General features: G+C 54.6%; 1 long non-coding RNA gene across 4 annotated transcripts; it reads left to right on the plus strand.

Moving 5' to 3' along the window:
- Positions 1-592: 592 nt before the first annotated feature.
- Positions 593-10,054, plus strand: LOC122233006. Of its 4 annotated transcripts, XR_006210400.1 has the most exons (7): positions 593-711; positions 1,951-2,017; positions 2,169-2,290; positions 6,428-6,515; positions 6,923-7,104; positions 9,278-9,385; positions 9,795-10,054. It is a non-coding gene; the product is annotated as an uncharacterized LOC122233006 (long non-coding RNA). The 4 variants fall into 4 exon arrangements; XR_006210401.1 differs by lacking the exon at positions 2,169-2,290; XR_006210403.1 differs by lacking the exons at positions 9,278-9,385; positions 9,795-10,054 and adding an exon at positions 7,441-7,962.
- The last annotated feature ends 2,712 nt before the right edge of the window (positions 10,055-12,766 follow it).

Raw genomic sequence — 12,766 nt, forward strand, 5'->3', positions numbered from 1 at the left:
CGGTCGCAGACCCCACGGGAAGAGGCCGCCAGCAGCTCCGCCAATGAGAAGCCACCACACTCCCGGTGTCCTCCAATGGACGTTGAGTTCATAACGACCTTCCCAAGCCACCTCTTCTCTCCTCAAAAAAGCGCACCTGTCCCCTGTTGGCCAGACTCGCCTACGGTTTTGCCGCCGCGTGTCGTCCTGGGTTCAATTCTCTTTTCTTTCCGAATCAGCCCTTGTTTTTTTTTTTTTTTTTTGTTTTGTTTTTTTTAAATTTTTTTTTCAACGTTTTTTATTTATTTTTGGGACAGAGAGAGACAGAGCATGAACGGGGGAGGGGCAGAGAGAGAGGGAGACACAGAATCGGAAACAGGCTCCAGGCTCCGAGCCATCAGCCCAGAGCCTGACACGGGGCTCGAACTCACGGACCGCGAGATCGTGACCTGGCTGAAGTCGGACGCTTAACCGACTGCGCCACCCAGGCGCCCCAGCCCTTGTTTTGCTGGTAAAGTAACCGGCGTTTTTACTTGCAAGGTTGACAATGGCAGGCGTGCCCACGTGACCCCCCCTCCCCCCCTCCTGCTGGCTAGATGGGAGCTGGCGGAGCCTCCGGGAGGCCTGGACGCAGGCCCGGCCGCCTGCCCGTCTGCCCTGCAGCAGAGGGGGCGCCACCCCAAGGCCATCCCCGACCTGCCCAAGGACTTCAGCGTCTCCTCTGGCAAGACGGTGAGTCCCTCGCCAGGCCGGGCCCGGCCCCAGGGCCTGCCTCTCAGGGCTCCGGCTTGGGACGTGACCCCCGGGGACCGGGCTGGACGGGGCGGGAGGGGGCCCCGGATGTCAGCGTTCGGTTGTGACTCGTACAACTGGAGAAGTGTATACACGGACAATCGGGAATAGTGGCGTCCCCGGAAAGCTCCGCCGGGCCCTTTGCAGGCACGGCCTGTCCCCTTCCCGCCGAGGAGGCCACCGTGGTTCGGTTCGTTTCGCCTGTTCTGGAATCACAAGGAAGTGAATGTCTATTATGTATCCGGCGTCTTTCGCTCACAAAACGTTTCCTTGGTGGTGTTGGTGGGTCGAGAGCTCGTCCCTCGTCGCCCGGGCTGGACTGGAGGGCGGTGCGGGCCCCAAGGCGCCGGTGGGGAGCGGTTCCGAATGAAGCTGTGGCCACGCCCAGGTAAACACGCTGTCACCCTCCTGGGCAGACAGCGGAATTTCTGGGAAGTGCGTGCTCAGCGTGCAAGACACTGCCCGCGAAGCACCCCCAACGCTGGCTGCTTGGTGCAGGTGTTCGGGCTCTCCGATGGGTGTGCAGGGCTGTCTCATTGAGGGGCAGAGATCAGTGGCAGTTTGAGGTGCCCAGTAGCCACTTGTGCATCTTTTCCGGTGAGGTGTCTATTCAAGTCTGTGGCTCATTTTAAAATTGGGGTTATTCATTGCTTTAGCCTTGGTTTTTAAAGGCCTTCTTGGGGCACCTGAGTGGCTCAGTCGGCTAAGCGTGGGACTCTTGATTTCAGCTCAGGTCATGATGTCACATTTGGTGAGTTCAAGCCTCAAGTCGGGCTCTGTCATGACAGCGCTGATCCTGCTTGGGATTCTCTGTCTCCTTCTCTTTATGCCCCTCCCCTGCTTGCTTTGTCTCTCCCTCTTTCAAAATAAAACGTTAAAAAGTTTTAAAGTCATTCTTTACATATTATATATACATATCTGTTGATCTGAAAAATAAAAGTTACTTGCCAGCAAAAAAAAAATGGATTTATTTGGGAATAGCAGAGAGTTGCAATCTGGGACCACCAAACTAGGGTAAAACCACCGCCCGTCCAACAAGCAAAACAGAGAAACATTTTACGGGGAAGGTGTAGGAAGTTGGGAGGGGCTGTTTTGAAGAAAAGTCCGTTGGAGGAAAGCGGGAGTTCTGGGTGGTGACGTTTCTCGCTGGTGACCTGCAGGAGTGGTTGTTTCTTGCAGGAGACGCGGGGAACAGCCTCCCTGTCCCGGGGCCTGTAACCGAGGGTTCTCTCCAGCTGAGATGTGGGTAGGTCTGGAAGGGACACGGGGGGACGTGGAGGGGTGTGCTGGGAGAGCTCCCCCTGCTGGCCGCCTTGCTCCACGTCAGTGAGGTGTCCTTTTGTTAATTTTCACGTTTACCCCTTTTGATCAAGATTTTTTTTCTGATTACTGATCAGGTTTTCCAAATTCAGTGACCTTTGTCCCTTGGCTCCAGGAAGGCCCTTTTCTGGGTGTCATATCCCACGTTGGAGGGAAATTGTACACATTGGAAACCTACTGAGGCAATTTGGGTAACAAGGTGGGTCAGGAGGGAGAAACTCTGGGCGCCTCCCTTCTGTTGTCCACATTTGTCAAGGTTATCAGCGCTGGAGATCATCCCCTTAGTGTATGTCATTTTTACCCAGGTGTGATGGGCAACAAAATCGAAATAATTACACAAAACAAAAGTAGTTACATGACAATTCCAAATGGTGTGATGGTCCTAAACCAGGACTCCCGGGTGTGAGAGTAGCCAACTGAAATATCGATTGGCACTCATTCCGACTTAGGGCAGAAGATTCTCATGAAGGCCAAGCCAGAGTCGCGTATACCTCCTGGAAGCTTCTGCCTGAAGCTACTGTGAAGGCTGACTAGTGATCACTGCCAGCACGCATTGAAAGGATTAACCGAGTGCATCTGGGAGGATACGGTGCACGTGTAAATGTGAAACCATAGCTGATGAACACAACTTCTAAGACGTTCTAAAGCAGTGTTGTTGGGGCGCCTGGGTGGCTCAGTTGGTTAAGTGTCCAGCTTCGGCTCAGGTCATGATCTCGCGGTCCGTGGGTTCGAGCCCCGCATCGGGCTCTGTGCTGATAGCTCAGAGCCTGAGGCCTGTTTCAGATTCTGTGTCTCCCTCTTTCTCTGACCCTCCCCTGTTCGTGCTCTCTCTCTCTGTCTCAAAAATAAATAAATGTTAAAAAAAAAATAAAGCAGTGTTGTTATCTCAGAAGAGCTGCTTTGAACCAAATCTGCTATTAGGTAATACAGCCATGGTCAGAGACCATGAATTTGGATAAAAATTCAAAGTCAGTTAAGAGTTCAGATGAAAGAAGACTTTTGTGAATTCTGAACCTTCAAACCCGTTGAAGAGAACAAGTGAAAATTAACTCGCCCCAGGATCCTCATGAGGCTGTTTCTACAGAGGCACAATCAAGAGAAGAGGTTCCAGCCCTTGCGAAAGGGCTTGGAAGAAGCAGATAGGGACACTGTCTTCCTACAAAAGAGAGAAGCAACTGTGAGAAGAAGGTCCACTGGCCTGGTCCAGACCTCATGGGAAAGCTTGGCCAGATGTCGTCGGCTTCAGTTCCGGGAAGCCCGTACCTCCAGGCCACACCAGATGGCGGGCAGGGCCAGTCAGGCGTCGTCTTTGCACGTGTCCCGTGGATCCGAGAGTCTGTTCCCTGGACTGTGGCCGCACTTGCCGGCGAGGTTGAAGAGAGTCTTTCTGGAGGCATCTTTCCCGACAGACGAAGTCTCTGGGTTGCCAGGGGTGATGCAGGACGGCGTGTCCCGGGAGCACGCTGCGCAAAGCTTGCTCTACCAAACCGTGGTTGTTTTTATAGGAGCAGCGAGCCTTGACGCTACGGAAGGGACCTCCCTTTGCGGACTGTGGGTCGAGGAGGCAGGGCCAAGCGGGCCGGACGTCCTGTGACTGTCTCAAAGGGTGAGGGTCCAGGAGTTCCCCGGAGAATGGACCTGAGATTTAGAAGGACCAGTGGCAGTCTCCACAAGTTTTTCCAGCTGAGACTTCACGATGCCGCGAGTGAGTGTGACAAGTCTGAGGACTGAGCGTGGCGTGTGCACAGCGCAAGTGTGGTAACATCACACGGCCGAACAGTGCACGCCTAACTAACAAAGCACCTGAATGGTGAAGTGGGTTTCCCGACCACCATGATGTGTGAGAGGGGCCCCCAGGTAGGAGTAATCTTCTTTAACAGAATTTTAGCCACAGAAGAAGCATTGGCCTGTCTACAAGGGGAAGCTTCGGTCCGGTGACAAAACATACAGACCACGACAAGAACATATTTCTTTCCCTGAGGTAGGGAAGCCGTATGAGATCCATTTGCCAAGCCTCGAATGATCTGTTGGGCAGTTCAGTCTGGGAGATGTGCGGTTTTCCCTGGATTATACCTTGGATGTGGGACAAACAAAGTAGGCGCTTTCTGTGGGTTCTGCCAGTTTCAGCTGAAGGTTTTGCCCATGAGGAGAGTGGTAGCTGATCTAACAGGGACAAATGATCAGTGTCTTTGGACTTAGCTCCAGTTAGCTCGGAGAAGGAGCAAATAGGAGACGTTGAAGGGTCATTTGACTTACCGATTTGGCTGCTTTGATTGCTGCTGTCAAATTCTAGGATTATGTCCCCCTTTGGGGAGGAAGGAGTCGCAGCATGAAATTTTTCTAAGACACCTCAGCCCAATAAGTGAATGGGCAGAGGAAGTAAGGAGAAAAGGGCGTGTGTCTCTCGGAGGGCCCAGACGGGGGAGTGGGTTCAGGGGCGGAACCTGCTGAGGTTTATTGGAGACCCCGCTCCGTGAGCTGTTCCAGTGCTCCGAGGGGAGGGCTGCTTGGTGGTGGCGGGTGGAGATTCCCTCCCAGTCTGGAGAGTGGTTCCTCCAGGTCGATGAAGAGGGGGGACTGGGAAACGCCAGGAGTTCCGTGGACCCCCCCCCGCCCCTCCCTGGGAATGAGGAGGATATTGGAATAGGTTGGCTAGAGGGTCCTAGGTGCCTGGATCACTCCACTTGGCAACGGTCTTTCCGCAGCGTCCCGGCCCTTTGCAGTAAGAGCAGAAACCATGAGGTTTTGGTTTTGTCTCGGGGCCTCCATTCGCTGGAGCTGAAAACTGAGAATTTTCGCAGTCTTTGTTTTGGAGGACTCATCTAGGAGTCGGGCAAGCTTGTTTGTCAACTAAGTCTGGGGCAAACATCATTTCCCATTCCATCCTGGTCCTTTTAGCTAAAAGAGAAAGATCCCCGTTTGACCCTTTAATAAACACAGGGTTACATGCTGCCTGGTTGGATTCAATGTCTTGAGGAAGATCAAGGTGATTTGGAGTCGGGAGCATAACGTCACGAATTGACTTGTTGGATCACTAGTTATACGTTGAAACTAGGGTAACGTGTATCAACTCTGTTTCTATAACACAATCAGAGATTAAAATATTTTGACTGATATTCTCTCAAGTCATCATGCTGTCATAAACAAAATAGAAGTACAACAAATAAACTGGGAAAAAAATGCTGGGCCATATGACCGTTAAATTGTCAATATTTTTAGATATCAAATGCTATTTTAAGTCAATAATACAAAGCCAAATATTACGTGGAAAATATTGAAGGAAGAAATAAACAGATCATTCATGAAAGAATACCAAAGATTTACTGTATAAAGGTTATTTTATAGTCGAAATAAATAGTTCCGATAATGGCATCAACTCTGTTGTGTTAGCTTAGACAACATGTATTTACTTTCTATGCCTCAATTTATTAATCTGTGAAATTAGGATTAAAATTAGTAACTACAAAGTTTTTGTGAGACTATATTAGATAAATATGTAAAGTACTCACCACAAAAAGTGCTCATTAATGTTGACTATAATTTATCATAATTTTACAAATTTTACCCCCCAAATAAACACATTTTTTAAATACCCATTGCGGGGCGCCTGGGTGGCTCAGTCGGTTAAGCGTCTGACTCTTGATCTCAGCTCAGGTCATGATCTCATGGTTCGTGCGTTCAAGCCCCACATCGGGCTCTGTGCTGACAGCATGGAGTCTGCTTGGGATGCTCTCTCCCTCTCTCTCTGCCCCTCCCCTGCTCGCACATGTGCTTTCTCTCTCTTCCAAAATAAGTAAATAAACCTAACAAATTGAAATACCCATTGCTTGGAAGGTTGTATGGAAATGTGCACTTATGTATTGCTTGTGGTTATGTAACTTTGGAAATTACACATATCTAAGAGTTAAATTTGGAAATTACACATCAGAATACTTCAGGTAGCATTGTTTACAATAGTATTAAAGTAGAAGCAACTGAGAGGTCCAAGGTGGGAAGTGAGTATTGACTAAAAAAAAATTACAGTTGATTCATAAAATAAAATACTCTTCAACCTTTAAACTATAGAATATTATATAATACTTTTAAATACTCATGTTCTTATTGACACTGTAGCTCACAAGGTAGCGTGTAAAAATATATATCCACATAAAAAAGAAAGTTTGTAGCCCACTGTGATGGCGATGAGCAGGTGCACCAGGATTTTGTTTGAGAGCCTGGAGTGTGTTCCACTCTGCGGGCTTGGGAAACCCTCCTGTAATTGCTTGGTGGGCATTTCCAGGGAGGGTTCTTGCATCTTGCCCGAAGTTAGGGGTCTGTTTCTCTAAACCCCCTTCAGGATGTTCCCTTCCAGATAATTGTATCTGGTGTTTGGCCCAGTCCTCCTCAGTAGCATGTGGCCTCACTGACGTAATCTGAAAAACCAGGTTGGTAAATTTAAAAGACTATCTAAATTCCCCAGCAGACCTATGGGATCCTCAGTCACTTTAGGAAACTCCTTGTGGCTCCTCATTCACCCTAAGTCCAGGGAGCATGAGAAACTTGGGGTTTATTTAGATCCTCAGAGGACTTGAGTTTAGAGGGGCAGGTTTTAGTGCATATGGGGTTGGCGGCGGGGGTGGGGGGGAGGCTCAGAGGAAAAGGGACATTGGTCGAGAGAGTCAGAATGGGGAAACTGAGGCACTGAGGGTGTAGGGGAGGTGGGGACCGCTAAGGGAAGGAACTTGATGGCACCAGAGGGGCCTGAGGATGAGGTGGGGATGGAAAAGATGGGGGGAAGGGCCTCAGGAGCCATTTTGACTTCTTTCTGTTGTTTGCCCGCCTCTGTCTACAGACTGTACTTTGCAGGGAGACAACTCGAGATTCCTGGTCACATTTCGCAGGTTCAAAAGACCAAAGTGGCTCCCCACTGTTCTGACAAGTTTAGAGCCGTGGTTTCCAATTCGGCAATGAGGAAGTCTGCTGGGACCTACGTTCCCCACAACAGACATTGAAGTTCTAAAATCTTTTGGTGAGGTTGGTCCGTTTAGTTAGAAATGCACGTGTGGGGGGTGCCTGGGTGGCTCAGTCCGTTGAGTGTCCGACTTTGGCTCAGGTCATGATCTCGCGGTTCCTGAGTTTGAGCCCCAGGTCGGACTCTACGCCGACAGTGCAGACAGAGTCCGTTTTGGATCCTCTGTCCCCCTCTCGCTCTTTGCCCCTCCCCCACTCACTCTCTCAAAACTAAATACACAAAAAACCAAAGAAATGCACGTGTGGAGGGGCCAGTTTTTACACGTGAGACTGGCGGGGCCCCAGGGTGGGGGAGGGTACCCTCAAAGCATTTGATCACCGGGCTTCCATTTCTTAAAGGTTTTCCTCCCGAGTGAAGAGAAAAATCCCTAAAGAGCACCATTTCCACAGGAACAGCCTGTTCCAAAAAGAATCCCGCCCAAAGCCAGCACATTTCCAGTTAGGAACAGCTTGTCTCCAAACAGGAGTCGGACCAGAAAGCAGACTTAAAACAGATCCCGACTAGGCCCCGGGGAGCTCAGGAGGCAGGAATCCCGGAGACACCACCCTCAAACCCCAGGGTCGTGGGGGATCAGGGAGGTCAGCCGGCCCTGCGGGCACCGCACCTGCTGGCTCTCCGGCCTTGGGCGGTTGAGCGCCTTCTCCGGATCCCGCTTCTCTGGCACCAGGGGGTGTTGACCATTGCCAGGTATTTTACCGGCAGGAATGGATTTATTTGGGAGGAACGGAGGACTGCAACCTGGGATTGCAAGCCACCGCAGAAACCGTGTGGTAGGGTTAGCGCAACAAGTCAGAGAAGGGTGTTTTATGGAGAAAGACAACGTGCCCGCGAGTCTGCAAGTCCTTTGCTGAAAAGCAGGATTCCCGTGACCTCGGTCTCTCCTGGGGGAGGGGGGTGACGGCGGTCTCTCCCTGGAGGGGGCGGTGGGGGGGGCACGGTCTCTCCCCGTGGGGGGGGCGACGGGGTCTCTGGCTCGGGCAGGGGGTGGCAGTAGTCTGTCCCCGGGGGGGGGGGGGTGTGTGTGACAGGGGGTCTGTCTCTGGGGGTGGGGGGGGGCGGGGGGCACGGTCTCTCCGCGTGGGGGGGGCGACGAGGTCTCTGGCTCGGGCAGGGGGTGGCAGTGGTCTGTCCCCGGGGGGGGGGGGTGACAGGGGGTCTCTCCCTGGAGGGGGGAGTGGGGGGGGCGGGGGGGATGGGGGGGTGGGGGGCACGGTGTCTCCCTGTGGGGGGGGGCAGGGCGACGGGGTCTCTGCCTCGGGCAGGGGGTGACAGCGGTCTGTCCCCGGGGGGGGGGGGATGACAGGGGGTCTCTCCCTGGCGGGGGGGGGGGGGCAGGGGGCACGGTCTCTCCCCGTGGGGGGGGGCGACGGGGTCTCTGCCTCGGGCAGGGGGTGACAGCGGTCTGTCCCGGGGGGGGGGGGTGACGGGGTCTGTCCCTGGCGGTGGTGGGGGGGCAGGGCGGGGGGCACGGTCTGTCCCCGTGGGGGGTCGACGGGGTCTCTGGCTCGGGCAGGGGGTGGCAGTGGTCTGTCCCCGGGGGGGGGGGGGGTGACAGGGGGTCTCTCCCTGGCGGGGGGGGGGGCAGGGGGCACGGTCTCTCCCCGTGGGGGGGGGCGACGGGGTCTCTGCCTCGGGCAGGGGGTGGCAGTGGTCTGTCCCCGGGGGAGGGGGGGCGGTGACAGGGGGTCTCTCCCTGGAGGGGGGGTGGGGGGGACAGGGGGTGGGTGGGGGGGACGGGGGGCACGGTCTCTCCCCGTGGTGGGGGCGACGGGGTCTCTGCCTCGGGCAGGGGGTGGCAGTGGTCTGTCCCCGGGGGGGGGGGGCGGTGACAGGGGGTCTCTCCCCAGGGGGGCGGTGATGGGGTCTTTCCCTGGCTGGGTTGCAGGGGCTGTCGGTTTCTCCCGGGAGCCGCACACCTTTCCCGGCACTGAGGGTCCTTCTGAACCTGGCGTGGGTGGTGGGCCTGGGGGCCACCTCCCGCCTCCCCACTCCCCTCTGTGAGTTTCCCTTCCTTAACTTTCACGTGTCCTTTTTCGGACGCAGGCGCGGGTGCCTAGTTTTCCAAGTCCGCGCCTTGTCCGTTGTTTTCTTGACGGGGTCTTTGGATGAGCAGGCGGTTTCACGAAAGTGCAACGTAACCGCTTTTATGATCATCGCTTTTGGCATCTCGTCCAGGGGGCCTCTGCCCGAGGTCGCTGAGGTCGGCTCACCGTCTCCGGGCTCCGGACACCCTTCGGTACCCGCTGTGGGCATGTTTCTCCTTCGGGAAGAGCCAGGTGTCAGGTTTGCCCAGCACAGCGCCCAGGGGTGGGCGGTGCGGGGTGAGGACAACCCCGGTGCGCCGCCTCGTGCCCCTCGTGACCTTGTGGCCCTGCTGGCCTGGTGTAGTCTCCCTGTGGCCTCTTGGCTTAGGTTCCCCACACGAGGCCTCGGTGTACGTCCCGATGCCCCAGCTCGCCCAGCGCCTGGCTGCCAGGCACGGCGCCTGCCCGGGGGGCAGCCGCACACCAGCCTGGGGCTGGCGAAGCAGCGGACTTCCTGCGGTCCACCCCCCCTACTCCCCCACCCCCCCCCCCCCGGGGAGACCCCGTGCCTCCAGGCTGGCCCTCCCCACGCCCCGGGGTTGCCTGCGGCCTCTTACGTCCTCTCCGTGATTTCTCAGTTGTGGTACGGCTGCCCCCTAATGTCCCAGGCAGGACGCTGACTGACGCAGTCGCAGAGGTACTCTTCCAGAAGGTCTGTGACCAACGGCAACACGATGCATAGCTCATCTCTATCTGCATCCGTGGCTGTGTCTGTATCTAATCTAGCTGTGGAGACCTACCTGTTTCCTAAAAACATGGTAACCATCGGGGTGCCTGGGCCGCTCAGGCGGTTAAGCCTGGGACTCCAGCTCAGGTCATGAGCTTGTGGTCCGTGAGTTCGAGCCCCACGTCGGGCTCTGTGCGGACAGCTCAGAGCCTGGAGCCTGCTTTGGATTCTCTCTCTCTCTCAAAAATAAATGTAAAAAAAATTAAAAATAAACATAAAAATTTTTTTTAATTTTTGTTAGTATTTTGTGCATTCTTTGTTATGGTCACATAGTTATAAATGCTTCTGTTTAATCAAGCTTGTTAATTGTATTCTTAAAATTGCTGAGTGTATACAGTTCAGTGGAATTAACTACACTCACATTGTTGTGCAACCATCCCCCCCATGCATCTCCAGAACTTTCTTCCTTCTTTTTAAGTTTACTTATTTGTTTTTGAGAGGGAGAGAGAGAGAGAGAGAGCACGAGCTGGAGAGGGGCAGAGAGAGGGGAGAGAGAGAATCCCAAGCAGGCTCCTCGCTGTCAGCGCAGAGCCCCATGCGGGCCTTGAACTTATGAACCGTGATATCATGACCTGAGCAGAAACCAAGAGTCAGATGCTGAACGGCTGAGCTACCCAGCTGCCCCCAGAACTTCCCATCTTCCCACACAGAGACTATGACCTCATGAAGTATTCACATCCCCTCCCCGGCCCCCCGTGTCCACCATCCACATTCTGTCTCTGTGATTCGATGACTCCAGGGGCCTCGCGTGGGTGGAGTCACACGGCGCGTGTCCTTCTGTGACGGGCTCACGGCACTCAGTATCACGTCCTCAAGGCGCATCCGTGAGGTAGCAGGCGTCAGGGTCTCTTTCCTCTTGCGGGCGAGTAATGTTCTTCGCACGGACGCACCGCGTGTTGTTTATCCGTTCGTCCCCGTGGCCACTTGGGGCTCCTCCTCCTCGGCCGCTGGGGGTCACGGGGAACTGGGTGTTCGTGCGCACGACACGGTTTGTTGATGACGTCTTTGGGGTCGATGAGGGTGATTGTGACGGGGTGTCGCTTTGTGCTGAGCTGGGGGGGGCCATGTGGGAAGGCTGGGGCAGAACCCCCAAAGCTCCCAGTGCCCGGGCTTCAGAAGACAGACGAGCGGGCCTGGGCCCGGAGGTGCTGTGCTGTGCTACCCACTGTGGGCCCGAGGGTGTGAGAGCTGTTCGCTCTTGCCCCACAGCCTTGCCGCCTCTGTCACACCCACAGTGACACGCTCACAGGAACATGCTCTCGTGAGCTCATGTACGTGTAATACGCTCACACACACGTTCACAATGCTCACACGATGACACTCTCACACGGTGACATGCTCACAGGCACATGCTCACACACGCACGTGCTCACGCGTGCACCTGATCACACACGTACACGGTCACACACACATGCTCACACACATGTCCGTGCTTACACACATATACATGCTCACACACACATGCTCACACAGTGACATGTTCACACGCACACATGCTCACACGCACACGCTCACACACGAACATGCTCACGCGTGCACCTGCTCACGAACACATGTATGTGCTCACACACGTACACGGTCACACACACATGCTCACACACATGTGCACACACGCACATGCTCACACACGAACATGCTCACGCGTGCACCTGCTCACGAACACATGTATGTGCTCACACGCGTACACGGTCACACACACATGCTCACACACATGTGCACACACGCACACGCTCATACACGAACATGCTCACGCGTGCACCTGCTCACGAACACATGTATGTGCTCACACACGTACACGGTCACACACACATGCTCACACACATGTGCACACACGCACATGCTCACACACGAACATGCTCACGCGTGCACCTGCTCACGAACACATGTATGTGCTCACACACGTACATGGTCACACACACATGCTCACACACATGTGCACACACGCACATGCTCACACACGAACATGCTCACGCGTGCACCTGCTCACACAATGCACCTGCTCACACCTGTACATGCTCACACACACTGATACACTCACACACAGGTACACAGATCACACATGCACATGCTCACACACATGTCCATGCTTACACACATGTACATGCTCACACGCACATGCTCAGGCCGTGACATGCTCACACACACTGCTCACATGATTATACACTCACACAGAATTGTGTGCTCACATTCACGCACCCGCTCACACACGCCGTCTCACCACACCCTCCTCCACTCGCAGCTGACCTTCACCTACTTTCACGAGCGTCCGGAACCCAGGGCTCTGGGCGAGGACTGAGCCCCAGGCTGGCGGCCCCCGAGCTTCCCTGCTGGCGGCGTGGCCGCTGGGGCCTCCCTGGGGATGCCGGGCCCCTGCTCCTGGGGCGGCCGTGGAGCATTTTCGGCTCTGGCTGCTTCTCTGGCACTCAGAGGACTTTCCTGCCACCCAAACAGCAGATGGCCAGGAAATGAAGACTCGCTCCAGTATCAACCGGGGGAAATCTAATTCAATTGGCAAAGTGTATGGTCAGAGAAGCATGTGGGTTGGCACATTTCATCTTGTTAGATGGTGTTGGCCTTCGGAGACCAAGGACGGACGACTGACAGCTGGTCCAGGGCTGGGGCTCTGGCGTGTGTGGTCTTCTCCGCAGCAGCCTCGCGCCCGAGTTTGCTTTCTACCCGACCCACTTACAGCTGAGTCCTCGTGTCTGATCCTCAGTGGGACACCGGTGACAGGCCGGGCACTGTGCTGCTACTTTGTATGCTGTCTTGCTCGGGGCCGAGTGTGACTGAGGGACACAAAGCCCAAAGTACCAGTAGCTTAAACAAGAAAGACGCTTCTATTTTAAAAATTTT

The sequence above is a fragment of the Panthera tigris genome, chromosome D4 (assembly GCF_018350195.1).
Source record: "Panthera tigris isolate Pti1 chromosome D4, P.tigris_Pti1_mat1.1, whole genome shotgun sequence".
NCBI lineage: Eukaryota > Metazoa > Chordata > Mammalia > Carnivora > Felidae > Panthera > Panthera tigris.